This window comes from Biomphalaria glabrata, chromosome 1 (assembly GCF_947242115.1).
Source record: "Biomphalaria glabrata chromosome 1, xgBioGlab47.1, whole genome shotgun sequence".
In the NCBI taxonomy this organism is placed as follows: domain Eukaryota; kingdom Metazoa; phylum Mollusca; class Gastropoda; family Planorbidae; genus Biomphalaria; species Biomphalaria glabrata.
Window position 1 is genome coordinate 81,843,209 of NC_074711.1, and position 15,316 is coordinate 81,858,524.

Here is a 15,316-nt window from a genome sequence, read left to right on the forward strand (position 1 = left end):
ACCTGCTTCTCCTCATCGCCGCCTCGGCGCCTTGTTGGTACTAAATTCTTCCTAATAGCTTTTTATTTTGTAAGAACTGAGGTGGGGGAGAGGCGGGTTAAGGCTAAAGAGCCCTTTTGAAACACTCCAACTTCGGGAGATACTCAATAATTTATGCACTTCGATGTGTTGTAGGGCGGGGAAGGCGGGGCCATAAAGGGAGCTCATAATTCCTAAAGTTTGTAGGTGATTTGGCCATAAACGGTCAGATAGAAAATTATTGCCTACTTCACAGCCGCGGGCTTCAGCAGACTGCGGGCAGTTTTGTAGAGCCCCTTGGCGCCATCCTCGTCTGGCAGGGAGCGTATTGCCACGAACTCGGTGTCCCAGACAGAACCAAGTTGGTCTATTGACCTCTGATACTTGCATATAATGACTCGACTATATACATATCTAGTACTGTTTTATTGACACTTAGGGACTTAGTATTTTGTTGAGACTTATGGCTTCAAGTGTTCCTACGATGGATGCTATCTGCATCACTCGAGATAAGAGTGTAATCGTTGTCCTTTCTTTCTTTGTTACATTGTGATTCAGTCGAAGGACTTGTGTGATCATGTTTTAAAACAGGCTTCATGTAAACATGTATTGTACAGGGGAATCAATCATTGTGATGGAACGGAATGGAAATATTTCAGATAGAGACTCGTTTTATTACAAGGTTTTTTCCCCTTATTTTATATGCTACAAACCCTCCTTAACAAATACTACAATGAATGTGGGCCCATATGTTAAACAAGTCATTTATATCAATTAAGGATTTGAAACTTACGAAGTCGTTGGTCGTACTGGCTGATTCGGCAACACGTTCCATGTCCTAATGATACTTGGAAAGAATGAGTACGTGTTTGAATGTGTCCTAGCATATGGACTGAAGAAATTGCCTTTTTCTTTGTGTCTTTCTGAGTAGTTTATTAGGTTTTGTTTTTGTATTTGTAAGTCATGGCTTAGTGTTTTATGTATTATTGCTACTTTATTTTTTAGTTTTCTGTTCAGGAGTGTCTTTTAAGTTCAGTGATTTGTCAGTGATTTGTCAATGGCGTTATGGCGTTACTCTAACCAAGTATGAATTCTCATTTGTTATAAACATCACGGCTCTATTTTGCATCAGCTCACGTTTCTGTAAGTTTTCTTGAGCTGAGGGCACTGGCGGATCCGGGGGGGGGGCGGTAGGGGCGATCGCCCCCCCACTCGGCCGACCCCCCCCCCTTCCCGAAGGGGGGGGCGGACGAATTTTAGTATAGAGGTCACACAATTTGTATACGAATTTATTACTTATGTTAATAATATATACTAATTATTTATATTTCAAACTATTTTTAAATTATTTCGCCCCCCCCTCTAGTATGTTGACTGATTTGGTGGGGTCGGGAGGGGGCGATAGCATCAATCCGCCCCCCCCCCCAACCATAAACTTTTGAGTACTGCCCTCCCCGCTCTAGCCCTCTGAGTGGGGAGTGGTCATATTTTTATGGAGAAATTATAGTTTGTGAACAAAAATAGTTGAATATCTATATAATTGATATGTGAAACCATTTGTATATTATGTCGCACCACACTCTAATCTCAAATTTTATGATTAGTAAATATAAAAGGAAAAAGGTGGGAGGGGCGATACATGCCATCTCCTTTCCCTTATCGGACAAAGCAATAATTTTTCTTTTTGTATTATAGTTAAGAAATTACAAAATGTAAAAAAAAATGAAAATGCAAGAAAACGCTTTTAGCGTCGCGGCTTCGCCCCGAAAATCACTGATGAATAGTGAGCTGTAGTTGTCAGGAGCAGGCATTTCTGCAGTGAAGAATGCAAGAAAACGCTTTTGGCGTCGGGGCTACGCCCCTAACTCCACTGATTAATAATGAGCTGTAAACGTCAGGAGAATGCGTTTCTTCAGTGAAAAATGCATGAAAACGCTTTAAGAGTCGGGGCTTCGCCCCGAAACTCACTGATGAATAGTGAGCTGTAGATGTCAGGAGCAGGCGTTTCTGCAGTGAAAAATGCAAGAAAACGCATTTTGGCGTCGGGGCTTCGCCCCGAACTCCACTGATGGATAAAGAGCTTTAGATGTCAGGAGAATGCGTTTCTGCAGTGAAGAATGCAAAAAAATACTGAGAAATACTGCTTATTATTATTATTATTATTATTATTATTATTATTATTAATAATATATATATATGCTGTACGCACGTTTATGTATAGGGTTAGGGTTTCCTGGGCGTTAGGGTTAGGGTTTGGAAAAAAATCGCCCCCCCCCCCACTCCAAAGTTCTGGATCCGCTAGTGGCTGAGGGGTCCCGTTGAGATGATGCATATTTTGGCATCCTCTAACCAATGTAAAATAACATTTCAATTTAATATTCTTAATTGAGTTGTAAAAAAAAATGCTTCTAATAAACACATCACTTTTGAATACAAGTTAACTTATTCATAATTATAATACTAATGTATTTTAGCTTTTAATCCAATAAAATACTTAGTTCTTATTTATTTGATTTTTCAAACCCTAAAGAATTGTCATTTTCTGGGGGTGGGGGAAAGACATGCTCCTATATGAATCCCGATTATTTCAGTATCTTGTGTTTTTATTGCTCTTTATATTACGCAAGTAGTCTATCCTTTATTCCAGTAATAAAGTGACATCAGCTTTTTTCCAGTCTTTAGTCACACTTCAGTGCTCTACATTGATTTAGAGAGACCTGTAAATTATTTTGAATACTGGTGGTTGCTTAGTTCTTTGGGTAAACCCAGGACCCCATCCAGTATTTAAAAAAAAAATTTGTTGTAGATTTCTTGGTAATCTATGTCTCTGATGTTTCTACTTGGTTTAAATCAGGCAGTTTGTCTTTGTCTCCTCGAGTTGAGAATACAGATGCGAAGTATTTATTTAGTATGTTAGCTTTTCATTATGATTGTGCTTTTTTTTTTGTTCTTGTCATGGCACGGTCGTTTATGTTTCCATTATCTTTAGATGTATGACTTTAGAGTTTTTGTAGTGATGTCTTGTTGATTCTTTTTAACGGCCCCCGAAAGGGAAAAGTCGCTATTAGTTTTGTGCGAAATGTCTGTCCGTCTGTCCGTCTGTCCGTCCGTCCCGTTTAGATCTCGTAAACTAGAAAAGATATTGAAAATCCGACATCACAATATTTTAGACCATTCAAAGTTCTGATGCAACGGCTACTTTTTTTTTCTGAAAGCGAAAAATCTAATTTTTAAAATCAGTTATGCAAGCAATTTTTTAAAGAGAAAAAGCTAATTAGTATGCATTATAAGTTTTTCAAAACAATTACATCAATTATAAGACTTCAGTTAGGCCAGGAGAGGCGCGGTAGCTGAGCGGTAAAGCGCTTGGCTTCTGAACCTTGGGACCCGGGTTCAAATCCTGGTGAAGACTGGGATTTTCAACTTCGGAATCCTTAGGCGCCTCTGAGTCCACCTAGCTCCAATGGGTACTTGATATTAGTTGGGGAAAAGTAAAGGCGGTTGGTCGTTGTGCTGGCTACATGACACCCTCGTTAACCGTAGGCCACAAAAACAGATGAACTTTAAATCATCTGCCCTATAGACCACAAGGTCTGAAAGGGGAAATAGTTAGGCCAGGTTCACATCTAACTTTGCATTCACTTGCACCTATCCTTTGATCTGCTGTACCGTTGGGCACTACACAAGATCTGTCAACCTTCTTTCTCCATTCTTATCTCTCATTTGTCTTTGATATAATTTCATTTGGGTGTTCTTTCTGAAAATATTGAAGCCTGCCTGGGTGGACTACTTCGGGGGCCGATTTTGAGTTTGTGTTTCCACACAAACTGTCTTTGTAATCTTGTTTTTTCTTTAGTCGCTTGTCTGTCAGTAGGTCCTGATACAAATAACTATGCCATTATTTTGTTGTTGTTAATTCCGTATTAATAATGGTATTGGCAGTAGTGTTTTTCAAAATCTTACTGCTCTAAAGAAAGGTATTTTATTTATCACAACGCATGTGTTATAGGTGTTATAGGTGCATAATTACTAAAGTACGTATTTGTTTAAAGTAGTCAGATTTAATATTAGCCAATTGAAATACGTAATAATAATGTTAAAATAGTGGTGATAAAAATATGCATATTCCGTGGTTTTGGCTTAATCATCTTTTTTTAATTGTAAAGCTTATATCAACTTCTATATGCTTGTGAGTCTTGGACACTTCGAGGCTCGCAAAGATCTTCCTTCAGGGAACAGTACCAGGAAAAGAAGAAGAGGCAGACAGAGAAAGCGGTGGGAGAACAACATACAAGAATGGATGGGCCTGCTATTGAAAGAGGTTCTATCTAAGTCAAAAGACAGAGAGGAATGGAGAAAAAACGGTCAGCGAGTCTTGCATGGTGCCCCAACGGTCCAACAGACTAAATGATAGGTAAAGGTAAATATTAAATTTGTCTAGTACAGATTTTGAACATGTTATTTCTCCCATTTTCCATTTTCGGATGAAGTTGAAACTTTGTGACATTTATTCGACCTAACCAAACATGAATAAATGAAAAAATTAACCACTTAGCTAATTAAATATTGGTAATTAATTTATTTAATATCAAAAGAGGAAGTAAATCATACAGTATTGCTAAAAATGTGGATTTCTTCCCCTTGAATTGTATTGTTACATAAATTGTAAAGCTTTTGTTATATTTTGCATGTTTAACCATTAGACTTTAGAAACACTCATTCCACGCCTAATTGACACGTTTACAAGTGCTCACTATTAAAGACCAAATGTTACTTTCTGCACACAAGTTTTTGCCCTCGTTTTGAAATACGCTTATGAAAAAAAAAAGAGGCTGTATGTCTATCTCGGCACCCACCGTGTTCAGAACACCGTCTTGAAATATAGTGTATGAACACGACAAGCAGCTTGCACCCATCAGCTTAAATAACTGAACTCCACTAGGATGGGATTACTCTTCCAAAACAACCTCGAAATAGTTATGTAGTTAAGTGAACTATCCGAGTTATCTCCTTTAATGTTTCCCTTTTTTTTTTTCCTTTATGACCCATAAAAATGAAAAGGGGGCGGGAGAGGTGACTTGTTACCTCATTATGTTGCCAATTTGATAGGGAGAAATCTGCAGGGATTATTTGACTTTTGTGGGAGATTGTGTCCCTTGTCTGGTCTGAACAGAAAATAAAGCTCTCGGTGGCCAGGTATGATTTCAATATTTATCAACGTTTTCACAAAGCCTACGCCAAAAAAAAAAAGAAAGACCAATCTCATAAATCACTAACTCCAGCCTGGCAACAAACTATCGCGTGAAGTTCTCTATATGGTAACATATTCCTTGTTGGCCAGGCTTCAGAGAGCTTTAAGGTCTTCACTCTCTACTATTATTCGCCTATTATACGAGCAGATCTCTCCAGTGTGGATTACGGCCAGCAAGAGAGCCTCAGCAGCAGGTCTGAGTCCTCTGGCGCCCACTGTCCAATCTAGGAATCATTCTTTTTCTGACTTTAATGTCTAAATCATTTCTCCTAAGTCTTGTTCTTTTTTTTTTTTTTGAATGTCTTATGGACTGTGAATTAAATGCATTAATAAAACATAGATCTAGACTGAATGTGACAATGACCTTTGACACAACAGACGTCATTATAAATCAGTATAAATCAGCTACATAAGACACAAAGTTGAAACCTTTTCACAAACTGAACATGTCACGACTGATGTGAAATGCGTGTAATCGTTCATAATAATAATACAAAGAACAAGAATTCAATTTACTTTATACTAGTCGACCGGCGGCGTAGCATACGCCGCTATTTTGCAGGGCCGGCCATAGGCCACAGCAACCTATCCGACCGCAGTGGGCCCCACACTTTCATAGGACCCGCGCTAATTCTAAGTGTAAATTATTAAATTAAACCATTTTATAACTTGTAACAGATTTCTCGCGGCCGCCTGATTTACCAGGAGCTCCTGGAAATCTCCTGAAATTGCAAAATATATGAAAAAGTCATGGAAATCTCCGGAAATTCTTAAAAAATCTTTTGAAAACTCATACAAATCTCATGAAATATATAGACAAAAATTTTCATTTTGGGGTGTCATTCAATATGGAAAACGCCAATTCTACGGGCGATAAATAAAAACGGCATTATGTATTAGCCGTAATTGTGTAATCTGGTGAAAAAAAACTTCTCGCGCCTCAAACTAATGAAGAATAACTTTAGTTCAACAATTCTTGTAGATAGATTGAAACATTTAGCCATTGTTACTATTAAGCGTGGTCTATGTAGGAAATAAAATTTTCATGATACACTGTATGACTTCGCTACACGCAAGGCTCGTAAAGACGTGGGATAACTCTATCCGCAGAAATAAAAGAGTGATCTTTCCTTTACTTCTTCTTCTCGTCCAAACTCTTGAGCGAAGAAGAGAATTATATATATATAGATAGTGCTGCTAACAATGTAGGCTCAAGGCGCCATAAGAACATAACAGACATAAAACAGACATAAACACGAGAAATGAGATGGGACACTAATCTAAAACAATGTTGACAAAATAAATTTTTTAATCTGCTTTTTGAATGTAGAGAAGCGTGTGGCTTGTCTGAACTCAGTTGGTAGTATCTTTAGTTCATGCACTGAAAAAGCTCGCAAACCGTAACTTTTGAGGAAAAGTGCGTCACTACTAGCACTGTTGTATGGAGTGATCAGTTCACTAAGGTACGAGCCTACGTCGCCCTACGAGGGCATTTCTTCGTTGTCAATACACTGATGACCAAGTTTGGCAACCCTGTATTCTATTCTTGCACTAAAAGGTTGTTGATCAATAGTCTACTTGGACGTGTCCTTGAACTTCTACCTCAAAGCACCTACGTCTGCATTGTGTTTGTTAACAATGTCAAAGAAATGAAGTTTTGTTACGATTTTTATTAGCGAAAACATGAGCTACATTCTCTACCAAGAGATAAGAGATTCTTTAAATAAATCCATTTTTTCAAAGACACGGTTTGATGCGTACTCACCCACAGTCCCCCCCCCCTTTTTTTACCTCCCCCCCCCCGCCTGCTTTTGAATGGCTATAGTTGTGATCAGCTCAGAGTTAAAGATTTAAAGACCATATGAGGAGAAAAAAAAAACTTTATCCTTACTCTCAATTATGCCCCATACCTAAACAGCTTGTATACTGTTTGCAACGTAGATTGAAGGAATCATATGCAATATGGATGTTACCATCTTTGTCACATGAAGTCCTAACAGAAAATGGGAAAGAAGATTTCACTTCTCACAGTGCAGCACTCACGCGAGTTACCGACTTAACAATAGAACATGCAGTTGTTGCTTTTCTTCAAATTAAATTTTATTTCTCTCCATAATAGACTTGTAGAACTACACAGCGATGCTCTCACCTGGTTGTCTGCCTGGTCGTGCGGTTTGCACGTTGGACTGTCATTCAGATTTATCGATGGCCTCGGGTTCAAACCCTGCCCGCTCCCATCCCCCGTCGTCCTGCGGGAGGTTTGGACTAGGAAGTAATTATCTTCAACTCTGAAGGAACATCCGAAACATGTAAAACACTTTACAACAAACATTTTTTTCTACCTCTTCTATAGTAATCAACTGGTGCAAACAGTAGGCTTTGTTTATACAGGGGCCCACTGGATATTACCCAAATGAGCCTGTAAGGTCATTGAAATGGACGCATGAATACCACTATGACACGTACTAAATTGTTAAAGGTTTTACAATATTCTCTTATACAAGTGACCATCTGAGCGTCGTGTTGTTGTTTTTTTAAATCGTTTACACACTCTACTTCGTAATGTTAATTTAATCTAACATAATTTCGAAATAATATAACAGCCTACACCCATAGACAGTACTACTAGTGGGCTTCATCCTTTTAGGGTCTAGTCACGTTTAGCGATTAAAAGGCAACATAAGGCTTATATTTCTTATAAAGATATAGAGTTCACTGCGTGCCTGCGTACATCGATACATTATCAAACTTACAATAATGTTTTGGGGTCAGGTAAGTCCATCATATGATATACAATTTATGAGCAAGATTGTTGATGGTAATTTTTGCTGGTTAAAATCTGCAGTTCGCCCCTTGTTTGTAACTGAAAGATATAACACGGAGGACAGATGCTCATATACTTCATTACGCTAAATACCACTGAGAATTTAGCACTTTTTTCCATAAAATAGTTGTTTACAAAGGTGGTGGCATTATTCTGCATTACAAAATAAAACAATATCAACACAGTAAGCTTAAAATATTAGGATAGTTTTGATTTTAATTCTAATTATTTAGAGACATTTATTAAAATAATTATCTGCCCTTTATGTTAAAAATAGCCCCAGAATTATAACCACTAGTCTTCAAGAGATTATGTCTCTCAGAAGTTGAAATTGATATCAGCGAAAAAAAAAAAGAAAGAGTAAATAAATAAAAAGATTCTAGTTGTCAAATGTTATCGCGCCCACCACACAATAACTATTAAACTTGTACACATACTTATATGCTTGCACGCACACACAGACACACATGCACGTCAACATATTTACATACACACACACACACACATTTCGAATTGACTATTCCACACTGAAATAGATGACATCAATTAACATGGGACATGACAGCAGGATAAGTTTTTTGACAAGAACTCCCCCCTCCCCCTTGCTCACGTCGCCAATATCCTACAGTCAACAAAAAAAAAAAAAAAGGGTGTCCCATAAAGATATGGCGTGGTAAGGGACCGTTGCGCCATATATCATAACCGCTGTGCTTGTTAAGTCCATATACTTCAGACCTACGCTGGTCATACCTGCCAACAGAATCTGTAAAGGGACGCAATGATTCATGTTGTATGCCAGCTCTCTGGTCCTAGCCCACTGCGATAAATTCAGACCTCTTTATAGTGGAAGTCAACGTACGCCCGTGTTGAAGGAACGAGATAAAGCGAATATATTGAACCTTTTTTTTATGCTATTTATTTGTGGCTTTCTATCCTCTGGTTGCTATTTAATTTACCTAAATGAAATTGTAAGGTCCTCGAAGAGAGGCAACCAATCCATTATAGCCTACTTCCTGCTCTTCTGACTTTCATAAACTATAAATCTATGGCTAGTGTATTCTTTTTTTCTTTTAAGTACAGCCTAACATAATCCAGGTACATAAAATGACAAACTAGGGAACAGTAGCACATAAAGTATGGAAGTTCGGAAGAGGATATTTGACTATATTTCGTACAGGAAATTACCTTCCCCACATTCCCACCCTTGAAACAAATAGATACCGCTTATCTTATTCATAGTAATCCAGTAACACATTTACGCACAGTCAAAACTTAGTAAAAACTCACAAGACACTAAATAGCTAGATGTTATAATAAATGAAAAACTATCATGGAATCCCCATATTGCTCAGATCATTTTTAAAAAATCAAACAAAGCATTAGGGTTTATTAAAAGAAACTTCAACAAATCAAATAAGAATATAAAACTGTTTGGGACCCCCTTAACTCAAGAAAACATTAAGAAACCGGAGCAAACACAAAATAGAGCAGTGAGATTATAACAAACGAATATTCACATTTGACTAGAGTAACACCTTTAGTAAATTCATTTAAGTTTAGAAAACATTCAGTGTGGAAGACTCAACAGTAAAGTAAAGATTCTACATAAAAGATTGAACCATAATCTTTAAATACAAAAACAAATTTTTCCATATGCTAGGACAAATTTGTGCAAATGCTCCTTCTTCCCTAGTGCTATTAGAGTGTTGGAGCATGGAATGGGTTGCCAAAAACTAATAACTTGGCAGAGTTTAATTCATTGATGCATGACTAGATAGACTTAGGGGACGCAAAGGACGTAATTATCTTCATATTTTGTATGAAGTAAGGTCTGTACTTTATAAGATAAGATCACGCTGTCAACACCGTCAGCCCAACACCTAATATATTAAAGCATGAAATAAAAAAACAGAATGACGTTGTTTTTGCAAGTACACACCCTTTAGTGACCATTATCGTGTGATGTCCATCTTCGATCTATCATTCGTCCCCTTCTCTTTTGTCTCAAATTTATTTCTCTTATTTTCTTTCTTGTAAGGTCATGTATCTAACCTGGTTCACCATTGTTAGGCCCTATAGGGAAAAAAAATCTTATCACCAAAGCTGAGAGGGCCACCATTTGTCAATCCACATCGCTATACAAGCACAGAATTAAAACTGATTATCAAAAGCTTTTTAAAATTAAATTGTACAACGTACATTTACTTCACTCAGCACTAGGCCATGCTGTTCACTGACAAATTGCATTGTGGGAGTGTGGGAAACTAGATCTACCCATCTCGTCTTTACTGAGTTGAAAAAAAAAAATCTTGAATATGGCGTCATCAGGATTAGCGTACATTCGTCGGTTTGATCCGTCGCCCTTAATCAGGTTTATTCAGATAAACCCAGAACAAAGAGAGTTGAGCCTTTCCGATTATTTGGAAAGGGGTTCCTAGTGTCAATTAGGGCACTGACTCAAGCAAGTGACTGTATCCATGGTTTATGACTGCCTTAATCAAAGATCTCACAACTACAATTGCTTTTTTTTTGGTCTTTAGTGGGGCAAATAGTGCAACAAGCGTGAGTCACTGAAGCAAACATGGCGTGATAACATCTAAATATATGTACACTCAAGATAACATTTTCAATAGTCCTTTAGTCTAAGCTATTTTAGCACACACATAAAACAACGCTATAAATTATTTCTCCGAATATTCTTAGAAATCGTAAATGCTAAAAGAAGTCGCATGTTACCTTTAATTTAAAACAAAATTAGGTATGTAGGTCGTAAAAAGATACGATGTATTTCGGTTTTCGAAGCACTATTTGCAAAGCTTATGTTCAAGATGTTTCAAGAATGGTAAACAACTTATCTCTTGCTTTTTTGAATTGGACAATAAAATCTACTTCGTGGCTTCTGAAGAACTTCTCTATTGCTGAACGCTACCTGAACATACATGTTGTATGAAAAAAAATATATATATATATCGGTATATACGTATTTATACATATTTATATGATATACTTTGTATGGACTTTAGCTTTAAAACTGGTACTATTTAACATTCTTAAAATTCTTTTTCTTATATATGCCTCGTGAAATCGAGGGAAAAAAGGTTGTTAGTTGTTGGGTTTTTTTTAAATAATAATCTGAGTTTCTTATCTTATATATTACAGACGTTACTTCAATAAAGAAGATTAAAATATTTTAGACACTGTTTTTTTCTGTGTCGACACTAACAGTTGGGAAAAAGAGGCTCTGATAGATCCAAATGGTGAGCAAGCATACGTCGGCAGTGCAAAGCCATCAGTGTTTCTGACACTTTTTTTAACTTTGCATGATTATTCATTCTCGTTAACAACACATGAATCAATCATAAAATCAAACAATTGGTTAATCAATTAGTCGTAATTAATTAATTCTGTTTTATATGGGAAATGTACTAAAGACAGTAAACACTCCCAGATGAACCCCGACAAACAAGACTAGTGCTCTCGGATCGTACACATAGAGTTAAGGTCCATTAATAAAAACCAAACGGTCGATCCTTTTTGAACAATAAACCTATTTGGTGTTGCTTGTATTTGGTTACATTTGGAGTCATTTAAAATCAATTACATGATTGATTCAAAATAATTGATGTCATTTCACTCAATATAAGCTTTGTTTTTTTTTTAAGTATTTATATAAAGCTTCTATCAACTCTGTCTGTCTGTCTGGTAAAAAGTTTGTGCACGTTATTTCTCCGAAACCCTATCTCGGATCAAGCTGAAATTTTGCACAATCATTTCTTTTACATGACAAACAAGAATCAATTTTTAAAAAGTACAAATTTGTTAATTATCAATTGGTGATTAATTATTTTGTTTGGTATCTCGAACAAGGGAAGAAATTGTACTTGACTTAAGTGGTGGTACAAGTTGTATAAGTCGCCTTGGAGACTCTTGAGCCCTTAGTAAACACTTTTTTTAATACTTAAAAAAAACGATCATGTAAACATTCACCAAGATACTCCCCTTCGTCCCTCACCCCTTTCACAACTGGTCCAGACAAGTGATAGGATCATAGCGCATTGAGAACGCTAAAAAACTAAACATAAACAATTAGTAAAAATATTTCTGATCGTACAGATTTATTGTTGTTGGTCTCCATATGTTGTAAATTAAATGGCATGACTGATCCAAACTAATTGATACAGCTACACTTCGTATAGGCTTTGCCTTTTTTTTTTAAAGTATTTTGTATGTTTTTCTTGTTTATATTTAACTTTTTAAAGTCATTTCTGAGGCACACATCTGTGACGTTCAGGCCTTCCATGGCGTTTGATCTCCATTGAAAGAGAGAAAGGAAGAACAAAACGGGACATATTGGTGGTAGTTGAGGAGGGGTAGAAATAGGGAGTGACAGAGAAGAGGGAGAGAGAGAGGTGGGGGGAAAGAGAGAGAATTGAATAGAATTGGAAAGAGATTGAAAGAGAGAATGGAAGAGACAAAAAGGGAAAATATTGGGGGGGGGGGGGTAGTTGAGGAGGGCTAGAAAGAGGGAGTGAAAGATAGAATAGGGGTGGAAGAGAAAGAAAATTGAAAAGAATTAGAAAGAGATTGAAAGAGAGAAAGAGAAACAGAGAGATGCGGAGCAAAACAAAGCCTTCTTTCCCCCCCCCCCTTAACTTTTCTTCATCCCGTAGAGGATTTAGCAAAACCAAGCGGTATTTATATATTTTAAAGAATCAGTATTTGCTAAAATCACCAATTGTAAACGGAAAACATTTAGCCACATGATTCTCTATCTCTTCTGTACAAATAACGATCTAATTTGAAACAGGATTATCACGTTATCACGTGACAGTTTTTATTTTCGTTGTTTCATCAATATTATCACGTGACCTTTCGTTTTGGTGAATGGGGTCCATTACAACCTTGAGGAAAATTAAGAATTATAGCTTAGCTTTAGAATATTGTCTTATTCATGTATAGGCCTATAAAAAAAAATTCTATTTATTTTCATTGCAGAATTTGATAAGAAGGTCAGAAAAAAAAACAACCCAACTCTATTAGCTGTTCTCGTAGTGCTCTGTCATGAGCTGGCCAATACGTGCATTAACGTGGCAGTGTCTACACTCTACTATTCAAAATTGTTTCGACCTGTTAAGCCATCACCGTAGGTCACCTGATTTTGTACGTGGCAAATGCTGCCAGACATCCCCTGCCAATGCCCTTATTGGATTCATCCAGGGATTTCCAGTCATACTCACAGATTACATTACAAACAAGCAGACAACGTGAAGCTGCGAATATAAATTGCCTCTATAGAATCTTGCTTTTAAGAATATAGGTCAAAAAAAGGTTAAAGACCACTGCTCCAGACTTGCAAAACTATGATAAGGGAAATAATCGAGAGAATATAGTGCGACGAAGAAAATATAGTATGATCTCTTTTTTCCGTAATTAAATATATATTTTTTATTTTGTTTTTGCACTACTCGTGATAAGAAAACAAGTGGAAGCGCACTTTGAATATATAAAATAATAAAAATAGTGCAAAAATAATATGATGACAGTCTTGATGACTGTGTTCCTTTAAAGTTTTGAGAGCTACAGTTGCACTGTTATAGATCCGAAACTTGTGTTCCACGGAGCCATGGTGTTCCGCGAGGCCTGATTAGGTTCCCGCGAGGCCTGATTAGGTTCCCGCGAACCATTGGAGTAATTAACGAGTACGTCAACACGTGGATTAATTATTATTTAAAATTGTATTTTAATTTTTCTCGGTAACTTCTTTTCTACTTTGAACTGATCCACATTATGATTCTAATATAAAACAAATGATTTCTGGTTGAGTTTGAAGAGTACAACAATATTTATGAGATATAAATGATCGTGACCAAGTTCAATATATTTCCATGTACTTAGTGTTTGAAAATGTGAATAACGCCAGAAAATATTTTTATTTGATTTTTTTTTAGATCTTAAAGAACAAAATGAGCGACTCATCTCTCGACGATGGAGAGTATATGGGATACTATGTGCACTGCCTCTATTTCTTCATTAACATGTCTGGTCAATACAATCAAATACTTGAGTTAGATTTGGTCCCTTACTCTCTGCATATAATAGTTGAATGCTGTTCATGTCATATTTCTTTCTGTAGCCCATTAAAATCCCAACAATCGAAGAGCAAACTGAAATCATTTACACAAACACTTGTATCTGGATGGGATCTCTACTCTGCAGACGACCGCAGGGCGGACCGGAAGTGTTTGTCGGGAACGTTGTCATTGTCACAAAGAAACGCTAAAGGAAAGTGACTTCGTGTGAGGTTTTGCAAATATGTAAAGTTTGTTACCATTAGAGAAAAGTTGTCACTGCTGACTGACATGTGTCATGACAAGAATCGGCTGTCTGTTTTTTAAGTAAAAGGACTAGCGAGGAACAAAGTCACAAGATGTCACTATTTGCAGAGAGCTAGTTGTCACATGTGTGAACTGATGAAGTAATACAACCTTTTTTTTTTCTGGGGTGCTGATGACATTTAATGAATAGTCTAAAGGGACATTACTGAAGAAGAAATGGTGGTAATTTGTTGGTGCTGGTAATAGAAGATCCTCAAACTGTAACAGGTTCTGGTATTTCTAATAAAAGCTCACTTCGATGTGAAAGTTGATGATGGTTGTTAAATGTGACTAAACGTCTGCTAAGTGCGAACGTTTCGATTTTAATGAGTTCTCGTCTGCAATGCTACTCAATAACATTCATTCCTTAAGCGAAAGGAAAAATATAAAAAAAAAAACTAATGTAGGGGTAAGAACTCTACATTTACAATTATATCTCTCAATACTGTATACATTTCCCTTTAACGTGTTCAATTATCTTAAGGGACAAAAGCATACATATTTAGCCATACGGGTATCTGTTAATACTGAAGAATAAATTTTCCTGGTATCAAACAAAAATAATTAATTACCAAAAATAAATTGACTAATTGTTGTTTTTTTTAAATTGATTTGTGTTTTGTTAGGTACAATAAATATGTGTGCAAAGTTTCAACTTGATCCGAGAATGGGTGAGGAAGAAAAAACGTGTTCAAAATTTTTAACGGACAGAGTGAGTTGATATCAGTTGATATAAGTTGATATAACATTTGTAAAAAAAAAAAAAAAAAAAAAAAAAAAAAAAAAAAAAAAAAAAAAAAGACTGAAAATGACACCAAACTAATGATAATATCACAATAGGGGATCTAT

The 15,316-nt window shown here is 36.5% G+C and overlaps 1 long non-coding RNA gene across 1 annotated transcript; it reads left to right on the plus strand.

The window, feature by feature from the left end:
- Positions 1-2,836: 2,836 nt before the first annotated feature.
- Positions 2,837-13,521, plus strand: LOC129927221 (uncharacterized). The gene is made up of 3 exons (XR_008778838.1): positions 2,837-2,926; positions 4,185-4,432; positions 13,089-13,521. It is a non-coding gene; the product is annotated as an uncharacterized LOC129927221 (long non-coding RNA).
- Positions 13,522-15,316: the final 1,795 nt, after the last annotated feature.